This window comes from Tenrec ecaudatus, unplaced genomic scaffold, assembly GCF_050624435.1.
Source record: "Tenrec ecaudatus isolate mTenEca1 unplaced genomic scaffold, mTenEca1.hap1 Scaffold_177, whole genome shotgun sequence".
Taxonomy (NCBI): Eukaryota; Metazoa; Chordata; class Mammalia; order Afrosoricida; family Tenrecidae; genus Tenrec; species Tenrec ecaudatus.
The window spans coordinates 408,927-428,319 of NW_027458075.1; the positions used below are offsets into that span (position 1 = coordinate 408,927).

Consider the following 19,393-nt stretch of genomic DNA (forward strand, 5'->3'; position numbering starts at 1 on the left):
GAAAAACCTGGCAATCTACATTTAAAAATTCAGCCCTTGAAATCTTCATGGAGCACAGTTCTACCCTGAATCATATGGGGTAACTGTAAATCAGAATCAATTCAGTGGCAACTGGTTTGGTATTTTTGGTGTTAATATAAGAAAAATGAAGCTTTTGTGATTAGACCACTAGAGTCAGTTTGTTTTTTTCCCATGTAGCCAGATACAATTTGGACTGATAGAGAAATAATTAAAAGAATGTAGAGTTAAGTAAGCGTAATGATTATGGAACTAATCATTTAGCAATGGGCTGCTAACCACAAGGTCAGTAGTTCAAATGCACCAGTCACTCTGGGGGAGAAAAGTGAAGCTCTCTGCTTCTGTAAAGATTTACAGTCTTGGAAGCCCTATATGTGGTTGCTATAAGTTGTAATCAACTTGATAGCATTTTATTTGTTTGAGTTTGGTGACTAGTACGTAAGCTTTGAGGGGGTAGTAATAGATACTTTGAATACTATTCTTAGCACTATAGGTATTATGTCTTTTGCAAATGGGTAAACGAACAAAAGCGATATTCATTTTGTGTTTTCTGTAGTTTGCCTTATTCTTCCAAGAAGATTGCTCAAGTGTTAAGACCCAGTCTTCTCAGGCATACTTGAATAAAAGAATAACTGATAGACACAGACTTGAACCCTTGCCTGTGTGATCATTGGTGTGTCACTGTTTTTCAATCCATTTCTCATCTGTGAACTGGGGATTACACACGTAGGCCACAGGGTTCTTTTGGAAATTCAGAGTAATATGTGTGTCTTTGATTGAGTGCCCGTGCATGCCGAGCTTATTCCTGAGGCCTGGGTGCAGGGAGGCTATTTGAGATCTGATGGCAGGGAGTGGGAATAGGAAAGCGGACGCAAGACTGAGTTAGGGGGAGAAGCAATCACAATGGGAACGGGGTGTTGAGGCTTTTAATGTAGGATACAGGGGCTTGATTCCCCCAGGACTTCTGAGCAACATGGGTTCTGTCCTAGAATTGTCTACCAGAAACATGGGGCTGGGCTCTTCTTCGCCTGTAGTGGTGTTGAGCATTCCTCCTAGTAAGGTGACCTCTCCTACCTTCCTGGGTTTGGCTTTCCATGCCTTTGAAAAGGCTTCGAGGCAGAAGGACATGGAGAGCTGCGTGCTGCACAGTTGTGATAAGACACCATTTCAGCAGGAGCCTGCACTTACATAGAGCCTTTCGCCACTGCTATGATGGATATCAGGAGGAGCCCTGGAAGTGCAGTGGTTACAAGTTGGTTTGCTAACTTCAAGGTCAGCAGTTCAAAACTACTAGCTCCAAGGAAAAAAGATGGGGTTTTCTACTCCAATAAAGAGTTGTAGTGTTTGAAACTCGCAGGGGGCAATTGTACACTGCCCCACAGGATCGCTATGAGTCGGTATTGACTGGAAGGCAGTGAGATGGTGTCGGAGATGGGTCAAAGGAATGTAGCATGGCAACCCTAAGAATCTGCTACAGAACCATAAAGTGCCTGGGATAGATGAGTTTATTGTGCTTGGCCTTTTAAAACCATCAAACGGGCAACAGTTAGAAAGTCAAACATACCAAGTGTCATTGGAGATCCGGGGAAAGGAGAGAAACACTGCTAATGATGCAGGTTTGCTGCACAGCAATCTGGCAGAGCTTAGTGAAAGTCCATTGAATGGACCCTAGGACCTAGTGAGCCCCTCCTGGGCGTACAACCAAAGAAGCGCAGTCACTGAGTTGACTTTCATTCCTCGTGACCCTATCAAACAAAGCTGAATGGTCCCATGATTTTTCAAGGCTTCTATTGGGAAGTAGACAGCCATGCCTTTATCCCACAGTGTGTGGAAGACGGCTTCAAACTACTGACCTTTGTGTTAGCAGCCAAGCACTTAATATCTCCCCCATCAAAGCTCTCTCCTGGATGTATAAAAGCAAACAAAACCCCAGTTGATTCTTCCTCATTAGCAACCCTACAAGGCACAATAGAATTGCTGCTTTAGGTTTACAAAACTAAATTCTTACGACAGCAGACAGCCTCTCTTTGCTCCATGGAATAGCTGGTGGGTTGGTACTGCTCACCTTGGGGTTAGCAGCCCAACACATATTTCCTGGGTATATAGGCCAAGCTATTTATCCAATTCACAGGGCCCTTGGGACATTTTTACAAGAATGGTCACCACACTGATACCTGCAGTAGAGAAGAGTTGGAGCCGAATTGGATGCCAATCAACAGACAACTGAAGAAGGAAACAAAAGAAAGATGATGATTGCTCATGACCAAGTGGCACGCAGCAGCACATACAATTGATATGCAGCATGACAATAACTCTTAATGACATTGCAAGGAGTTGAAAAGTTCAAAAACAGAATGAGATTTATATTGCAGTACCATTCATGGAAGCTGAAAGCCCATTCACCAAGCAGCATGGTCTAGTGCACATGGCTGTATGCCTATAAGGACACACACACACCAAGCACCCAGCAGGGGGTATTAGTCTGAAGAGGGGAATGGAAGTGATGTGAATGTGGAAAAGGAGGGACAAAACACAAGCAGGGCCTGACATTGATCAGGGTTCACAGTGTGCTATAAAGTAGGCATGATTAATCACTTCCCTGTACCAGAAGACTGAGCTAGATTTTTAAAGCAAATCGAGTGCCTGGAACACAATGGTTGTTAGCTGCTGTTGAGTCAGCCTCCATCCCAACTCACTGTGACAACCAGCTCCCAGTGAGTCCATGGGCAATATTCTCCCTGGTCCTGCACCATCTCTTTGGTTGTGCATCAGATTGTGATTCAAAGGGGTTTTCGTTAACTGGTTTTCAGAAGAAGAAAGCCATGCTCTTCTTCATCGCTCATCTTAGTCTGGACACATCACAGAAACAGGTTCAGTCTCAAAGCCGCACCCAACCAAGCTTCCCCATTTCAGTATCATAGCAACGCAGAATCAGTTCAGTACCTCAGCAATAACCAAGCATCCCCCTGACAAATGAGTGTTGGATGCACATGAGTTTCATTGTCTTGGACTCAAACCCAGATCTCCCACATGAAAAAGGAGAATTCTACAACTGAACCACCAATTTACCCTCAGAATATAATATGTATCCAGTAAATGGTTATTAAGAATGTGGCTGCCAGGAAAATCCAGCAATTTCCTGCCAAGGCTTAACACTAATATCTTCCCCCACACACTAGAAGGCTGCAGAGGAATGACTTTCTCCATGCCAGCCCTGGTATCTAGACAAGGGACCCTAACACTGAGCCACTGAGCCCCAGCAGGCTGGGGAGCAATGTCAAATTGGATGAGGGACAATCCTGGTTGAGTTAGTTTCCCTAAGCTCGCAGGGCAGTTTAGCATGTCCACAGCTGTGTTCAGAATAGCCATGCGATTACCACCGAGAGAAATTCTACATGCTTTCACACCCCATGCTAGTCGTTGCAGCCATCGTTGAGTACAGTTCATGCTCATCACTATCTAGAACTCACGGTGACGCTGTGGGTGAGCCGTTGGGCAGGTAACCTCAAGGTTGGCAGTTCAAAGGCACCAGTTGTTCACTGAGAAGAAGGTGAGATGATCTGCTCCTGTAAAGATTTAGCCTGAGGAATTTTATATAGGGTCACAGTGAGTCAGGATCAACTCAATGGTGTTGGTTTGGTTTATTAGACCCACTATCAGATCATATTTAATGTTTTTATTAACATGTATATTTGCCACAAATCCAATGTCTTTTATTTTTATCACTGCATTTCAATACAATTTGTGCCTTTGTGATTCTGTATTTCATTGGAGGTATTTGGAAATATTATTCTGGGGAGTGGGCAGGTGTTCCATAGCCTTTCCTAAATGCCAAAAGGATCCATGGGGTTGCAATGGTTAAGACCCTCTAATAGAGTTTATCAAAGAGCCCTGGAGGCACAATGGTTAAGTGCTCAGCTGCTATCCAAAAGGTTGAAGGTTTGAACCCACCAGTGGCTCTGTTCTTGGAAGAAAAACCAGGCAACTCATTCTTGTATAGATTACAGCATAGAAAAGACTAGAGCAGTGGTTCTCAAACTTCCTAATGCCACAACCCTTTCATACAGTTCCTCATGTTGTGGTGACCTCCACAACCATAAAAATATTCTCATTGCTACTTCATAACTGTAATTTTGTTACAGTCACCCTGTGCAAGGGTCCCACAGGTGGAGAACCATTGGTCTAGAGAGCTCTGCACTGATGCATTGAGTCACTATGAGTTGGACTGGACTAGAAGGTTCCTAAAAAAAACACCAACAATCCTTTTTTACCATGACCTTGTTAACTCAAAAAGATTAATAAGCAAATTCACAAATGAGGACATCCAGTTGCCCCTCCAAACTGGACAAGCATGAGTTAAATGGTGACCTTGACCCCACGGTGTCTTCCAGTTGGTGCCATGCTGCCTTTATTCCCTCTGCCTCTCAGTTCTGTGGAGAAGAAGGGGAAAGGGAGGGAAAGAAAAAGAAAGAAATGAAAAGATAATTTTCCCAGCTTCTTCACATCACTGAATTGAACTTTACTTTTAATAAAAGTATTATGAAATGGAAATGGTGCTTTCACTATTTTGCTTTTACGTGATATTCAGAGACATGGTGCTGGTAATTATTTGAGCCGGGGAGGTTAATGTGCGGACTTTCTGAATATGGTTGAGCCAGCATGCCCCCTTCCAGGCCTAGCATTTCCCTGGACTATGAGAAGTTATAGACAGTCTACCCTCTTCTTCCTCTGACTTCGCTGCAAACCATGGACACACTGGTTCTGACTTGACCTGGCTCCAGTACAGAAAAAAATATCCTCCTTGCATAATTGTAGTGCTTGCATTGGAAGGCACCCAGAGACAAATCTCTCATCTGGTGGCATAATGGGTTATGTGTTGGGCTATTAACTGCAAGGTCAGCAGTTGGAATTCACCAGTCGCTCCTTTGGAGAAAGATGAGGCTTTCTTCTCCCATAAAGAGTTATAGCCTTAGATGAGTATAAAAACTCAAAATGCATTGGCAGAGATTCCACAGAGAATAAGCCTCCATTAAATCCCCTGGGACCATTCACCAGGGATGGGATTAAACCCTGCTCACCGTCAGTACATCAGAAAGTGTATTGTTGCAGATATGATTAGGTTAAACATTAACATCTTATCATTTGTCTTTACTCTTAACACGTTTTCATTTGTTCTTTTTTTAATATTCTGCTTTCCTTTTTATTGAAAAAAGTAACTAATGTCACTAAACAAGTAGAGAATTTGTTAAATGAGAATCTAATCGGTTATGTAAACTTTCATTGTAAACATAACACAATTTTATTTTTACAAAGAGTTATAGCCTTGGAAACCCAGGAGGCCGGAGTATTTTCTCTCGATAGGATTGTTATGCACCCAATGGCAATGAGTATTGTTGGATTTTGTTTCTTTATTGTTTTCTGTAGCTATGGTGGGGTATAGGGGTTATGTGTTGTGCTGCTAAACGCAATGTCTGAAATGGCAAATTTGAAATCCCCAGCCACTCCAAGGGAGAAAGATGAGGCTTTCTACTCCCCTAAAGAGTTCTAGTCTCAGAGCAGCCAGTCGACAAAGAGAACAACATGGCTGGCCCCACTATGAGACATGATGCCCCTCAGTGACCAAGGGTGATACAGGGGACAGCACTGGAGACACAGTGTGCGAATTGCACCTAACCTGATTCCACCACACCGAGGCAAAGTGTGGTGGAGTGCAGTGGAACAGCAAGGGAATGGAGTGGCAAGGTCCCCAGGGAATGCTGAAAGTGGAGTTTGGGGCCAGGTTGTGGTGCCTCAACAGACTGGATTGGAAAACACTCCTAAGGTCCAACAAATGATCCTTGAACTAACTATAAGCTCTTCTTTCTTGATGTGTTTTGTTTTGTTCTTTGTCAGTGGTTTGTTTTCGTTGTTTTGTTGTCTGGTTGTATACTGTTGCTCTGTTTTCCTCTGTCTTGTTTTCGTGCATGTTAGTGTCTCCACAGGTCTGTCTAAATAAGACAGGCTGGATGAACTATCTGGAGGAAAACAACAGGACCAACAGTTCCGGGGGCAATTGGGATAGGGGGAGGTGCGGGGTGGGGGGTAAGGAAGTGGTGTTAACAAACACAGGGACAAGGGAACAATATGGGACTCAAAATGGTAGTAAGGGGGAAGCGGCAGGCCTGGTAGGGAATGATCAAGGGTAAGATTACGTAAAGAAGAGGTATAGCTGTAACCCAGGTTGGGACGGAGCATGGTAGTGGGACAGGAGGAAAGTCAAGGGAGATGGAGGAGAGAGCTAGGAGTCAAAGTGCATTTATAGAGGTCTAGACAAAGACATGTACATGCAAATATATATATATATATATATGTATATATATATATATATATGTATGGGGAAATAGATCTCTGTGTCTATATTTATAGGTTTAATATTAAGGTGGTGGCAGGACCTTGGGCCTTAACTCAAGCACTCCCTCAATGCATGAATACTTTCTTTTATTAAATTGGCACTCTACAGTGCTCATCCTCCCGACACAACTGCTGAAGCCAAAGCTGGTGAACAAGTAAATGTGGTGAAGAAAGCTGATGGTGCCCGGCTTTCAAAAGAGATAGTGTCTGGGGTCTTAAAGACTTGAAGATAAACAAGCGGCCATCTAGCTCAGAAGCAACAAAGCCCACATGGAAGAGCACACCAACCTGTGTGATCACGAGGTCCCGAAGGGATCAGTTATCAGGCATCAAAAAACAAAAAAATCACAGTATTGGCTGCACACCTCCATGATACGATTGGCGAAGACAAATGGGTGCATAAGCAAATGTGGCGAAGAAAGCTGATGGTGCCTGGCTATCAAAAGAGATAGTGTCTGGGGTCTTAAAGGCTTGAAGGTGAACAAGCGGCCATCTAGCTCAGAAGCAAAAAAGCCCACATGGAAGAAGCACACCAGCCTGTGCGATCACATGGTGCCAAAGGGACCAGGTATAAGGTATTATGCAAAAAATATATACATACCATATATATGGTATGTATATGGTATATATATGTATATATATATGTATATATGTGGATATATATATATATATATATATATATATATATATATATATATATATATAAAAATAGTGAATGAAGGGGGAAGTGCAGAGTGGAGACCCAAAGCCCATTTGCTGGCCACTGGAGATCCCCTCACAAAGGGGTTTAGGAGAGGAGATGGGTCAGTCAGGGTGCGATGTAGTACTGATGAAAAACACAGCTTTTCCCTAGATCCTGGATGCTTCCCCCCCACAACTACCATGATCCGTATTCTACCTTGCAGGACTGGATAGGGCAGAGGTTGTACACTGGTACGTATAGGAGCTGAAGGCATAGGGAATCCAGGGTGGATGATACCTTCAGGACCAGGAGTGTGAGGGGTGATACTGGGAGAGTAGAGGGTGAGTGGGTTGGAAACGGGGAACAGATTACAAGGATCCACATGTAACCTCCTCCCTGGGAGACAGATGGCAGAGAAGGGGGGGAGGGAGACTCCGGATAGGGCAAGATATGACAAAATAACAATCTGTAGATTATCAAGGGCTCATGATGGAGTGGGGAGCGGGGAGGGAGGTTAAAAAAAAAGAGCACCTGATGCAAAGGGCTTAAGTGGAGAGCAAATGCTTTGAGAGTGATTAGGGCAAAGAATGTACGGATATGCTTTATACAATTGATGTATGTATATGTATGGATTGTAATAAGAGTTGTATGAGCCCCTAATAAAATGTTTAAAAAAAAAAAGAGTTCCAGTCTCAGAAACTCACAGGTGCAGTTCTACCCCAAACTGTAGAGTTGCCATGAGTCGGCATCAACTGGATGGCAGGAAGGACACATAACGATTCAGACCCGGGCTTAGTTTGGGTTCTCACTGAAGCAGACCCTGGCCAAAGACTTAAAGGCAATGAGCTTATTTAGGAAACTCTGAGCATGCAGGTAATGATGTGGGGTTGTGAGCCAGTGGAGGGAAGGCCACCGATAACAAATAGATTGTGAATCCAATGACAAACCTGGGAACCTGCTTCTTAATCACTTAGGAAGTCTCCAGGGGTAGGGTGTAGCACACGCCTCTCAGAGTTTTGCCATCCAAGGAGTGAGGGGCCTGGTCAGGGCTGTTCCCACTGGCATATGTTCCTCAGCACATTCAGCCAGCACCAGCAAAGGGATCTTCAGAGCTGGCCATTGGTGACTGAGGCGAGTACACGGAATCAGGAATTTGGGAGTGAAGAGAAGGAGCACCGGGAGTGTCTGCTACAGATTGGAGACTGGAAAGTCAACTCGTTGCTCCTCAAGGGGACAGGCGCTCCCCTCTCTGGATCTCACTTTTAACATCGATACACAAAGGTCGATTCTGTGAGGGTCACAGACTTGGGACTCCCATAGCCAAATGAGGACCTGTGTGGACTCTGGTTGGCCTGATTATTCACTGCCATCTAGAAGATTCCAACTCACCGTGACCCTGTAAGACCGAGCAGAATTGCCCCTGTGGGTTTCTGAGGTTGAAATTCTATATGGACTAGAAAGTCTCATCTCTGCACAACCCCCACCCTATCCCCCACACCACGCTCCCCAGTGTGACTGGTGGTTTCAAACTACTGACCTTCTAGTTAGCTGCCCAACACATAACCCACTGTGCCACCAGGGCTCTTTGGCCTACCTAGCTTCTATCCAATGTTATTGAATCGCCTTTGAAAAAATCAGGAGCTTTTTAAGAAAACAGGAATTTTAACTTTCTCTAGAAAAATCGATCTGGCATCACTGGAACCTAAACTAGAGGATCCACAATTCCACGTGGCTCTGGGAATCTCAACATTTCTTCCTCCTGCTCAAAGTAAAATGGTTTAAGGGGACCTTTCACAGCTGGTGGGCTGGTCTCCTTTCTAGAAAGTTGCCTCTGTAAAGAAAATGCATCTTTCTTCCCTTTTACCTAGTTGGGGGTGGTGAGGGTAGCGGGAGCCATTGGGTTAAGAAAAAACAGTCGAGGTAGCTTCAGTTGCCCTGCCAGGGCTTTAGAGTCCAAGCCTTTTTTGCTCCACCTGACTGGCCTGCTGTTTCCAGGGCAGCCCCACCATCTGTTCCCAGATGCAGGGAGGGAGCCGACTTTCCTTCATCACACCTGCCCCAAACTCAGGCCCAGAACTACTGTCTAAACACAGAACAACTTTTTTCTGTGGCCAAATGTGGGACCCCAAATTTCTTCCCTCTTTCCCAATACTCCTTCAGTGACTTGATGACCTGGGCCAGGCTGAGATGAATTAGCTTGCTCCTCACAGCTGGCTGCTGGGTTCCAGTCAACTCCCAGAGGCCACTGGCTGTGCCCATCAGTAGAAGTGGGAGTTGAGAACCCTCAGCTCTTGGCTGAGCAGCTCTGTCAGTCTGTAGCTGTTGACTGTAGCTGCTTCTGACAGCCAGTCTAGCTGGTGCTTTAAGTCATTTCAGTCGCTCCACCTCAGCTGTGATTAGTCTAGTCTCTGTAGCCTCAGAGGGAGGGGAAAACAAAACACCTCAATTACTTTGAATCAGAGTGGGTTATCCTCTTTTAAAAGGCAGAAAGTCTGAATTGGAGGATATTTTGGGGGGTCTCTTTTATGCATTTCACATTTACAAAATAAGAACTAACAGTATTTGTTCCAGTAAGTGGATCAGAACCAACTAAGGGCCCACTCCTCCCACCAGGCCACGTCTCACTAAGAATAGAGGTCCATCACTTGTCTGGCATTTTGTGGTACTGTGGTGACTTTTGTTTTGTGTGATACTGGGAGCTATGTGATTGGCATTTCATATACCAGCAGGGTCACCCAAAGAGCTTCCAGACAAAGAACAGACAATGAAGAAGGAATTGGCTGCCCGCATGGGAAGAATGAGCCATTGAAAACCCTATGGATAGCAGCAACACTGTCAGTTACTAGACCCCCCATGAACAACAGAAGAACATTGTCAGAACGTGTGCCAGAAGATGAGCTCTTCAACTTGGAAAGTATTCAAAATACGGCTGAGGAAGAGGAAGAGCTGACTTTTCATAGGCAAGTCGACCATAATGATGCAAATCGAGTATAGCTATCAGGACCTTCATTTGCTGATGGGGCACAACTCAAAATGAGGAGAAACAGTTCAAATCGTCATTAATAATTGAAACTTGGGATGTATGAAATATGAATCTAGGGACATTGGAAGTCATTAAAAATGAAATGGAATACATAAAGATTGATATTGTAAGCATTAGTTAGCTGAAATGGACTGATATTGACCATTTTGAAACAGAAAATCTTATGGTTTACTCTGCTGGAAATGACACAATCAAGAGAAACAACATTGCATTCATCATCAAAAGGACATTTTAAGATCTATTTTAATGTACAATGCTATCTTTGATAGGATGCTATGTAGCCCCCTTCAAGGAGAACCAATCAATACAACTATTGTTCAAATTTATGCACCAACCACCCAAAGCTGGTGACACAGAAATTGAATAATTCTACCACCATATTCAGTCCCAAATTTGTCAGACTTGCTATCAAAATGCTATTGGAATGCAAAAGTTGAAAACAAAGAGGAAGGATCAGTAGTTGAAAAATATGGTCTTGGTGATAGAAACCAAGCTGGAGATCGCATGACAGAGTTTGCAAGACCAATAAATTGCTGATAGCATATACTATGTTTTCCAACTTCTGTTCTTTCCTCTTTGGTTCCTACATTTGCACTCCAATCACCAATAATTACCAATTTATCTTGATTGTATGTTAGAATTTTGCATGATTAATGATTTCTTCAAACATATGATCAACAACAAAAAAGGTGACCATAAATGTGGACTTCTCCAGATGGAATACACAGAAATCAAATTGACTACACCTGTGGGAAGAGACAATAAAAGAAGCTCAATATCAGCAACTGAAACCAGTCCAGGGGCTGATTGTGGAACAGATCAGCAATTGTTCATATGTGAGCTCAAGTTGAAGTTCAAGAAAATGCAAACAAGTACACGAGAGTCAATATACAACCTTGATAATAACCCACCAAATTTTGAGAACATCTCTGAATAAAGCACAGTGTCATTTTAAAAAAAAAGGAAAGAAAAGATACAAGTGCATGTCAGAAGAGACTCTGAAACTTACTCTTAATCAGAGAGTAGCTAAGGCAAATGGAAGAAATGATGAAGTAAAGAGCTAAAAAGAAAATTTCAAAGGACAACTCGAGAATACAAAGTAAAATATTATCACAAAATGTGCAAAGGCCTAGAGTTAGAAAACCAAAACAGATCATATTCAGCATATCTTAAACTGAAAGAACTGAAGAAAAATGTCAAGTCTCGAGATGCAATATTAAAAAAATTCTATGGGAAAAATATTGAAGGAAACATCTGAGGAAGATGGAAACAATATGGAGTCACTGTATCAAAAAGAATAGACCAACATTCAACCATTTCAGGAGGTAATATATGAGCAAGAACCAATGGTCAGGAAAGAAGAAATCCAAGATGCATGGAAAGCACTAGCCCAAAACAAGATGCCAGGAATTGCTGGGATATCTATTGAAATGTTTCCACAAGCCGATAAAGCACTGGCAGCACTCACTCATCTATGTCAGGAAATTTGGAATACAGCTACTTGGCTAACGGACTGGAAGAGATCCATATGTGTATACATACCAAAGAAGGGAGACCAACGGAATGGTCGAATTATGTAACCCTATCATTGGCATCACATGTGAGTCAAATTGTACTGAAGCTAATACAACAACAGTTGCATTAATTCATTGACAGAAAGTTACCATATTCAGCATTCAAGAGCCATCGTGGCACAGTGGTTACAGGTTGGATTGCAAACCCCAAGGTCAGCAGTTCAAAACCACCAGTCACTCCGTGGGAGAAAGGCAAGGTTTTCTACTCCCATAATGAGTTACAGTCTCAGAAACTCACAGGGGCAGTTAGTTCTACCCTATACTATAGGGTCAGGATGAGTTGTCATCAACTACAAGGCAGTGAGTTTGGTTTCCCAGAGATTTAAGCCAGATTCAGAAGAGGATGTGGAACAAAGGATATCAGATATCAGATGGATCTTGCCTGAAAGCAGTGAATACCCAAAAGATGTTTACTTATGTTTCATTAACACCCAAGGTATCTGACTGTGTGGATCATAACAAAACATGGATAGTTTTGAGAAGGGAATTGCAGAACACTTTGTCTTGCTCATGTGAAACTTGTACATGGATTAAGAAGCAGTAGCAAAATTAGAACAAGGGTAGATTGCATGGTTTAAGAATCAAGAAAGGTGTGCATCCAGGTTACACCCACTTATTATACTTTTTCAATCTGTATAGTGAGCAAATAATCAGAGAAGCCAAATTATATGAAGAAGAACACAGAATCAGATTTGGAGGAAATATTATTAACAACCTGCTATATGCAGACGACACAGTTTGGCTTGCTGACAAGGATGGGGGACTTGAAGCACTTGCTGGTGAAGATCAAGGATTGCAGCCTTCAATGTGGGATACAACTCAACACAAAGAAAACCAAAGTCCTCACAACTGAACCAATAGGTAACATGATGATAAATCGAGAAAAACTTGAAGTTGTCAAGGATTTTGTCTTGTCTGGATCCACAAGCAATGCTCCTGGAAGCAGCAGTCAAGAGATGAAAAGATACATTGCACTGGGTAGATCTGCTGCATAAGAGCTCTTTAGAATGTTGAAAAGTTAGGATGTTACTTTAAGCAGGAAGTGCACCTGATCCAAACCATGGTATTTTCATTGGCCTCATCTGCATGTGAAAAGCTTGCCATTGAGTGAAGAAGACCCAGGTAAACTGTATGAATTTGAACCATGGTACTGGCAAAGAATATTGACAGTACCATGGACTGCCAAAAGAACAAACAAAATCTGTCTTGGAAGTACGGCCAGAATTCCCATTAGAAGTAAGGATGGTGAGACTTTGGACATGTTGTCAGTGGAGACCAGTCCCTGGAGAGGCATCATGCTTAGAAAAATGGAAGTGCTGAGAAAAAAGGGTGAAGGCCCTTGAAGAGCTGGATTGACACAGTGACTACAACAAGAGGACTGAGCATAGGAACACTTGGGTGGATGGAGGAGGAGCTGTTATTGTTACATTCTGCTGTGAATAGGTTTGCCATGGACCAGAACCAACTGGATGGCAAACTAACAACAACAACAACAACAACAACAGGGAGAGACATTAAAAAGCCAAACTCACTGCCATTGAGTTGACCTTGATTCAGAGCAACCCGTGAGTTTCCCGAGAGTGTAACTTTTCACAGGAGGGGAAAGCCTGTTTAACCTACTACTTAGCAGCCCAGCCCATCACCAGGGCTCCACAAGGATAGCGAGAAGCACTGTTAGGGCTGGATAGGGCAGAGGCTGTATACTGGTACATATGAGGGCTGGAGGTACAGGGAATCCAGGGTGGACGATACCTTCAGGACCAAGGGTGTGAGGGGCGATGCTGGGAGAGTGGAGGGTGAGTGGGTTGGAAAAGGGGAACTGATTACAAGGATCCACATGTGACCTCTTCCATGGGAGAGGGACAGCAGAGAACCGGGGAAGGGAGACTCCGGATAGGGCAAGATATGACAAAATAACGATGTATAAATTACCAAGGGCACATGAGGGAGGGGGGAAGGGGTGGGAGGGGGAAAAAAAGAGGACCTGATGCAAAGGGCTTAAGTGGAGAGCAAATGCTTTGAGAATGATTGGGGTAGGGAATGTATGGATGTGCTTTATACAATTGAAGTGTGAATATGGGTGGATTGTGATAAGAGTTGTATGAGTCCCTATTAAAATGTAAGAAAAGAAAAGAGGAGAAAAAAAATGATTAGGGCAAAGACTGTACAGATGTGCTTTATACAATTGATGTATGTATATGTATGAACTGTGATAAGAGTTGTATGAGCCCCTAATAAATTGTTAAAAAAAATGATCCTCAATTCTATCTGAATCCTTGCCAGGGCTGCAAGTTGCCTTAATAAACACGAGCAAAAAAAGTACCTCTGGCAGCAGACCGCTCAGGTTCAAATCCAGGCTCTCTAACTTATTGACTATGTGACCTTGGACCTCTCTGTGCTTCCAAAGACTCACTTTCCAAAAGGGAAGTCATAAGCCAACTTTTCTTATTCCTCACTGGGTTGCTTTGAAGATGAAATGAGACATCTGTCTAAAAATGCTTCTGACCATCCCTTGGTTCTCAGAGCTCCACAAATGCTATGGATTATTGTTTTAAGATTATGAATGCTTTTTTTCCAAGGGTAGTGCAAAGATTAACATCAGTGCTACTTCTCTCTGACAAAATATAAATCCAAATTTCTAAATAGCAGGGTCTGAACGGATGCGCTGTTAACAGCATCTTGCTTTTTCTCCCATCACTTGTCACAGTAAATCTGATAAGAAATGCTGGGCTAGGGCCTGCAGCCAAGCCCCTCACTGGCAGAGTGCAGGACCTCAGGTTGTTGGCAGGTCAAGGGGCATCACAATGGCAAGAGGAGACTCCACAAAGGGCCCCTGATTCCTCCCCCACGCCCCCCTTCCCCACGTTCAGGGTGAAACGTCAAAATACAATTTTTTTTGTCACCTGGTGAAATAATGAGCCCCATTCCCGTTGCCTTGGTATCATCAGAGCGCAACAGCCACGTGGGGTAATCGCTGTCTCCGTGTTAATGCTGCTCAGTTCAAACATTTTCACAGGCCCTGGCGAAATGAAACCCGTGCTTTCTACCTAGGTGGAGTTTGAGGCGATTCAGCCCATTTGCTTCTGCTGAAGAGGCTACCTCAGAAAAACAGGAAATAAAAACATAGAGGGTGCCATTGACATTAGGTTTCTCGTTTTCTTCCTTTCTTCCCTACCTTCCTTTCTTCTTCTTGCCCTTCTCTTTCTCTTTTCTTCTTTCCCTCCCTTTGCTCACGTCTTCCTGGCTGCCTTCACCGTCCATCTTCCCTCCCACACTCCTCCATTTCTTCTTCGCTCTTCTCTCCCCACCCCCACCTTTCTCCTTTCCTTCCCTGCCTTTTCCCTTCAGCCTCCCAGTCCCCCTCCTTCACTCTCTCCCTTTCCTCCTTCCTTTCCCCACCTTGTTTTCATCCAGTGATTTGTACTGCTTTCTTCCTCTCATCCCACCCCTCCCCATTGCTGGAGAAACATCAGTTCCTTGTGGCGCTGGTTTTTTGGCGCCAGACACTGTTCTTTGTGTGCTCACAAGTCTGCGTCCTGTGTGCAAACATAAGACAGACATATGATCAGGGTTGGACAGAAGATGGGATTTGACAGGTGTTCTGCACCCGAAATCTCTAGGAGGCAAAGGTAAAGTCAGGCTCCTGCCTTTAAGGTTATATCTCCCATTGTAACTGCATCCCACAGAGGCTCCTGCCTCCTGGCCACCTGAGGCCTGCTGCCTGCCTTCCTCTAGCTCCTGGGGAATTGGGGCAGCAGTGGCAAGAACAACAAAAATCCCCAGGAGTTGACAAGAAGGGAGGCTGCCTTGCTCAAGAGACGGCCCCCTCCCCCACCTGCATGTTGTTGAGATGCAGGTTCTCATCCCTGTGGCTGGGCAAGAAACGCCCCCTCGGCCAAACGCAGTGGCTTCAAACAAGGACCATCATCGTGTGGTTGCTGGGAGGCCACTGGGTCGTGCTTGGAGTCTCCCATGAGTTGGCAGTCACATGGGAACTGGGGCAGGGGCCTCTGGTGACTCCAGTGCGTACACGTGCACTCAGAGGGCTGGCAGCTGAAGCTGGCCGTTAGCTGTGTGCTTAGCTGGGTTGTTGGTTGGAGTGTCTCCACGTGGCCTTTCCAGGTGGCTCAGGCTTCTTTCAGCATAGTGTCCGGGTGCAGAGAAGTGTCCTGAGAGGTAGCACGTGGAGGCTGGACATTCTGAGGGTGAGCACTCAAGAAGAAGACTTTGAAGGGATTTTTCAGAAGCTGTGAAGCACTTTGGTGGAGGGAAGGGGGTTGCCCAAACTAGATGTCACAGTGTCATCTTCTCCATAATCTATTGGTCACAGAGGTCATGAAACATCCCAATTTAAGGGGAAAGGGCATAGACTCTACCTTCCTATAGGTTGCCTGTCAAGGAATTTGGGGGTCACATACGAAGACTGGGAGACCCTGGGTGGCACAAATGGTTAAGGACTCAACGTATCAAGTGGTGGGCAGTTGCACCCCTCAGAAGAAATAAATAATGGCCTGCTTCTAGAAGCCCACAGGCTTGAGAATCCTGTGATGTGTAGTTTCTCCCTGGCACCTAGGGGGTCCTCGGGAGCCAGAACCAACATAACAGCAACGGGTTGGGTTTTTGTTGGTTTTGTTTGGGCTAATATTAAAACGACTAGTATGAAATTATATATTTATTGTGTTTAACTCTCAGGACTCTGATTATGCTGAAGTTGAACAAAACCGTCTGCCTCTTCTATGAACGCCAGCCGATGGAGGCAAAGGGTGAGGGTCTAGAGGAACAATGAATGTCACATTCCCGTCCTTATGTTTCAGTTGTCCTTAAAGGGCACAGGGGACAAACCAGATGTCTTTGATATGATTTTAGCCTAATGATGTGCTAGTATGATGATGAGCAGCCTGAAAAGTGGTTTTAACTAATGTGATCCAATATTTGAAAAGTTGACGATTTCACATCGAATTTTATATTCTCAGCATCTCAGTTACAAACAGAAAATCAGGCCTTAAAATCCTTGCATTTCCCCAAGGCAACAACAGTCTGGAGCTAGAATTTGAATGTCCCCTATGGATGAGCTGACACGTGCCTGTTAACCACAGTCCCCATCCATCCCTATTGCCCCCAACACAGAGGTTGGCTACTAGTATCCTTTATCTATATGGCTAAATAGGTTAGTTGGTTTGGATTGGGTTGCTAGTTTTTCCTTTTTTTTTTTTTTTGCTTACTTTTGATTTTTTGGGGGGCTAGGAAATGGTGTGTATTTTGGTACCATGTCTTCCAAAGCGAGAAAATAAAACCCAGTAAGCCAAGAAGGTCAAACAGTCTAGATTAATGATGAAAGGAGGAGCCCTGTTGGTGAAATAGATTATGAGTTGGACTTCTAACTGCAAGATCAGAAGTTCGAAACTCCCCCCACCCCACCCCCACTCTCTAAGAGAAAGATGAGATTTTCTACTCCTGTAAAGATTTACAGCCTTGGAAACCCACAGGGGCAGTTCTATACTCTGTCCAAAGGGTTGCTATATGTCATAATTGATTCCAGAGTAGTGAGGTTTTCTTGATTGATATAAATAATTTTTGGTGAGTATTGAAAAAAACCAGTCAATATTATTTTTAATACACATCAAAGAAGGTCCACATTAATTGTTCACACAACCCTGCCACCTTCTTTCTTTATTCCCTTGCCTCTCACTCTCCTTTCTTCCTCCCTATGGTCTTTTATCTCATTCTTTTTCTTTCAAGGGTTAGCCTAGGAGTGGGGAAGTCTGAGTAATTCTTAACCAAAAGACTAAATTGGTTTTATTGTTGGTGTTATTACTTGGGTTAAATTTTTTTCTTTTCTCTTCTTCTATTGGTTTGTGTCATGTAACCCAGAAAATGAGGAAACATTTGGAACATCAAAACACTATCCTTTCTCAGTAGACTACAAGCATTAAAGGCAACAGAGATAAATACTCCAATAATAAAAATAACATACAAGGATAGCTAGAGAGATAAATAGATAGATAGAAAAACCACAAAATCTGAGCAGTTGTGGGAAGGAGAATGGGACTAGACCCATGAATAAATATAGGTTTGCCAGAGAATAGTTCTATATACATATTAGCATATACTACAAATATGTCCATGAATATAATAGTACATCCAGGAGGCATAGTTATGAAAATGTCTTAGGTATAACAAAACCCCTTGAGGGAGCGTGTCCTAAATATGGGGGATCAGGAACATAGCTCTGAGAGACCTCAAGATCAATTGGAACAAACTAGCTCACAAAGACAATGTTCTGTATCCATCAGGGAAGTGACTGGGGTCTTCAAAAGCTAGTGAGTAGCAAACTAAAAGTCGGTTCTTGGTCTCACCCTATGTGTTGGACAGGGTTCTCTAGAGAGACAAAACCATATTGCTAGTAATTATATATAAATATATTTATAAAGCTAGATATACAATACAAGAAATGAACCACTAAATTATACACAGATAGATAACACAAGAAACTAACAGTGAAATTATAAAACAGTGAGACACTAGCAGTCCTTTAAGGCTTGAGAGCCGCCAGTTGCCAGTCCCTTTCTGCAGAGAGAGCTGGGCTATATATACCCAGGCAGCAAACAGCAAGGCAAGTCACCAACTGTCACCAACTGTCGGTCCCCAGCTCCAGAGATGAACATACCAATCCTGTGGGATTAAATGGACCTCAACTTACAGCGACACAGTCCACAAGCTAGGCATCCCACAGGTAGTGTACCCCTTTAAATTGAGGCACAGAACAAGCAAGGCGAGGCTCACGAAACCATCTATCCCTCTGCCCTTCGATTAATCCTACTTGTGTTTATCGGCTAGGCTGGCACTATAAACTATTGGACCCTGTCTGGAGCAAATAACAGTGAATAAAATCAAGATGCCTGGCAACAATTAGTCCAAATCAGTAATGGACTATGCGTACCTCAGCCTCTATGATGCTAAGGTCAGAAGAACTAAATGGTGCCTGCCTATCACAAACAGCTGCTCTGAAAGGGATCATGGTACATGATCCTAGATAGAGTGGGGAGTAATGTGTCAGAAAACTGAAAGTCATACTACTACTACCAATAGTAATAATAATAATGATAAAAGATGAGGTTTATTGGTTAGATAGACTAGAGAGATCCCCACTACTATGGTCCTTCATCACCCTTCAGGTCTGGAACTGAATTCCACCCCCTGAAAAATAGACAGGTTTATAAAGTGAACCTTATGAGAATCAAAGGTTGCAGCCCTCAGTATGGATTACAACTCAATGTCAAGAAGACACACATCCTCACAACTTGATCAATAGGTACCATGATAAATGGAGAAGTTTGTTGTTTTTTTATTTGTTGTTATTTGTTGACGTTGTCATGGATTTTTGTCTTGATGAAGTCTATAATCAATGCTCTTGGAAGCTGCAATCATGAGATCAAATGACGCATTGCATATGTATACATTTGGTGCACAATACGTCTGTAGAGTGCTAAAAAGCAAGGATGTTACTTTGAGGACTAAGGTGCACCTTACCCAAGCCATAGTAATTTAAATTGCCTCATAAGTATGTGACAGTCAGACATTGAATAAGGAAGGCTGAAGAAGAATTGATATGTTTGAATTGTGGTGCTGGTGAAGAATATTGAAAGTAACATGGACTGCCAAGGGAACAAACAGATCTGTCTTAGA

General features: G+C 43.4%; 1 long non-coding RNA gene across 1 annotated transcript; it reads right to left on the minus strand.

Annotated features, from left to right (window-relative positions):
- Positions 1–3,236: 3,236 nt before the first annotated feature.
- On the minus strand, positions 3,237–15,240 carry LOC142436140 (uncharacterized). Its single transcript, XR_012781802.1, has 3 exons — positions 15,107–15,240; positions 14,611–14,802; positions 3,237–4,448 (listed from the first exon to the last, which is right to left on the minus strand). It is a non-coding gene; the product is annotated as an uncharacterized LOC142436140 (long non-coding RNA).
- Between the last annotated feature and the right edge of the window lie 4,153 nt (positions 15,241–19,393).